General features: G+C 41.8%; 1 pseudogene; it reads left to right on the forward strand.

The window, feature by feature from the left end:
* Positions 1 to 827: 827 nt before the first annotated feature.
* LOC130337347 (U2 spliceosomal RNA) lies at positions 828 to 930 on the forward strand (annotated as a pseudogene).
* The last annotated feature ends 2648 nt before the right edge of the window (positions 931 to 3578 follow it).

Genomic DNA, 3578 nt, shown 5'->3' on the forward strand with positions numbered 1-3578 from the left:
GAGAGAGAGAGAGAGAAATATATATATATATATATAGATAGATGGATAGATAGATAGATAGATAGATACACATACACACATACACACATACACACATACATACATACATATGTGTGTATTGTTGGAGTTGCAAACATGGGTGCACTTGACAAACTCAGTGCGGCTATTCCCCATTGAAAGATTGTTGCATCCAGGACCCTTAGCACTGTGATATGCTACTCAATACCACTGGCATGGCCAGGTGTAAACAACATCTGACCTTTGTTGTGTATGTAACCATGGAGATTGTGATGTCACCTAGGCCCACCAAAGAACAGCCTTGTCAGAAGCAGCACTGCCATGAGCAGAAGCAGCAGATCCATAGGTTTTCAAATAAGCTGGATTTAACCAAGACAAGTGAGTCCAATAGGATGCAGGTATGTCCTCTATCCTTACAGCTTCCCGTGGCTGTTGGTTTTATACCGTTTGGGGACAGCCAAGGAGGCGTCAGCAGGCAACACAGGTAAGTGTGTGCTTGTGTGTGTGTGTGTGTGTTTCCTATGCAGATCCTAAACCCAGTATCAAATGCAAGTAGGAGGAGTAAGAAGGGTTCCTGCCAAAGCCAGGTTATGGATTGCATTTAAAAATGGTCCATCAGAGTAAAATGGACTCCCATCTTCCTGCTTAGCAATAATGATATGGGTTTAGGGTCTGCTGTGTGTACTGGTGGGTGACTGCCACCCAGCCAGAGTGTGTATGGGAGGCTGCCAGCCAGCCTCCCTTCCTACAAGTAGTGATGGTGCATGTGAAGGGGACAGCGTTGGTTCCTCCCCTTTCACAGTTATCACTTCTCATTCTTCCTTTTGGCTGGTATCAAATGTGGTGTCTGTTTATATCAGTTTAATATCTGATATGTCCCCTATCTGGTAGCATATATTAAATGCACCACCAGGGTTCAGTGTTGGAAAGAAAGATTACCTGTTTATTTGCTGCAGCTGCTTGCTGGTTAGTCCAGTGGGCCCCTACTGCAGGCAAAAGACAATAGATGGTGCCGCTTGTGTCTGGCCCCTGTTGGAGCGACCAGGCACAGGACTGCTGCTGCTGAATGTCCTCTTTAATTGAATAAGCTCAGCAACCAGCACACCTGTGCAGGTTGGACATGACATGATAGGTAGCTGTCTTTCAGGTAGTGGGTGCTGAATCTTGTTAATTGACATGGGGGTGTCATTGCTGTTGATTGACCATGCATTGGTACTGTGGTATTGGAATAATTAAAACAAATGTTGCCAGCCAGCCATCCATTGCAATAATGGATAGGACATCAGCTATGAGGCATTTGTTTGTACAAACTGCTGCTCACGACTAATGTTGTAATATAGTGTCTCCATCTGCTGGTGGTATTGAATAAGCAATAGTGCAATGATAGGGTCTGAAAAAGGAGTAAAATAAGAAGCAGCAGCATAGGAAAAAAGGAGGAAAGAAGGAAAACATGGAGAGAAGAAAAAAAGAAGGTAAAAAAAAGGTGAAAACATGTTTAAAAAAGTATTTCCATCTCTCTCTCTCTCTATATATGTATATATATATATATATATATATATATTTAAAAGAAAAAAAAATTATATATATATATATATATATACACATATAGAGAGAGAGAAAGAGATAGATAGATAGATAGATAGATACACATACATACAACATACATACATACATACATATGTGTGTATTGTTGGAGTTGCAAACATGGGTGCACTTGACAAACTCAGTGCGGCTATTCCCCATTGAAAGATTGTTGCATCCAGGACCCTTAGCACTGTGATATGCTACTCAATACCACTGGCATGGCCAGGTGTAAACAACATCTGACCTTTGTTGTGTATGTAACCATGGAGATTGTGATGTCACCTAGGCCCACCAAAGAACAGCCTTGTCAGAAGCAGCACTGCCATGATCAGAAGCAGCAGCACCATAAGTTTTCAAATAAGCTGGATTTAACCAAGACAAGTGAGTCCAATAGGATGCAGGTATGTCCTCTATCCTTACAGCTTCCCGTGGCTGTTGGTTTTATACCGTTTGGGGACAGCCAAGGAGGCGTCAGCAGGCAACACAGGTAAGTGTGTGCTTGTGTGTGTGTGTGTGTGTGTGTTTCCTATGCAGATCCTAAACCCAGTATCAAATGCAAGTAGGAGGAGTAAGAAGGGTTCCTGCCAAAGCCAGGTTATGGATTGCATTTAAAAATGGTCCATCAGAGTGAAATGGACTCCCATCTTCCTGCTTAGCAATAATGATATGGGTTTAGGGCCTGCTGTGTGTACTGGTGGGTGACTGCCACCCAGCCAGAGTGTGTATGGGAGGCTGCCAGCCAGCCTACCTTCCTACAAGTAGTGATGGTGCATGTGAAGGGGACAGCGTTGGTTCCTCCCCTTTCACAGTTATCACTTCTCATTCTTCCTTTTGGCTGGTATCAAATGTGGTGTCTGTTTATATCAGTTTACTATCTGATATGTCCCCTATCTGGTAGCATATATTAAGTGCACCACCAGGGTTCAGTGTTGGAAAGAAAGATTACCTGTTTATTTACTGCTGCAGCTGCTTGCTGGCTAGTCCAGTGGGCCCCTACTGCAGGCAAAAGACAATAGGTGGTGCCGCTTGTGTCTGGCCCCTGTTGCAGCAACCAGGCACAGGACTGCTGCTGCTGAATGTCCTCTTTAATTGAATAAGCTCAGCAACCAGCACACCTGTGCAGGTTGGACATGAGATGATAGGTAGCTGTCTTTCAGGTAGTGGGTGCTGAATCTTGTTAATTGACATGGGGGTGTCATTGCTGTTGATTGACCATGCATTGGTACTGTGGTATTGGAATAATAAAAACAAATGTTGCCAGCCAACCATCCATTGCAATAATGGATAGGACATCAGCTATGAGGCATTTGTTTGTACAAACTGCTGCTCACAACTAATGTTGTAATATAGTGTCTCCATCTGCTGGTGGTATTGAATAAGCAATAGTGCAATGATAGGGTCTGAAAAAGAAGAAAAATAAGAAGCAGCAGCATAGGAAAAAAGGAGGAAAGAAGGAAAACATGGAGAGAAGAAAAAAAGAAGGTTAAAAAAAAAGGTGAAAACATGTTTAAAAAAGTATTTCCATCTCTCTCTCTCTCTATATATGTATATATATATATATATATATATATATATATATATATATATTTAAAAGAAAAAAAAATTATATATATATATATACATATAGAAAGAGAGAAAGAGATAGATAGATAGATAGAAAGATACATACATACATACATTACATACATTACATACATACATTACATACATACATACATACATATGTGTGTATTGTTGGAGTTGCAAACATGGGTGCACTTGACAAACTCAGTGCGGCTATTCCCCATTGAAAGATTGTTGCATCCAGGACCCTTAGCACTGTGATATGCTACTCAATACCACTGGCATGGCCAGGTGTAAACAACATCTGACCTTTGTTGTGTATGTAACCATGGAGATTGTGATGTCACCTAGGCCCACCAAAGAACAGCCTTGTCAGAAGCAGCACTGCCATGATCAGAAGCAGCAGCACCATA

The sequence above is a fragment of the Hyla sarda genome, unplaced genomic scaffold (assembly GCF_029499605.1).
Source record: "Hyla sarda isolate aHylSar1 unplaced genomic scaffold, aHylSar1.hap1 scaffold_495, whole genome shotgun sequence".
In the NCBI taxonomy this organism is placed as follows: Eukaryota; Metazoa; Chordata; class Amphibia; order Anura; family Hylidae; genus Hyla; species Hyla sarda.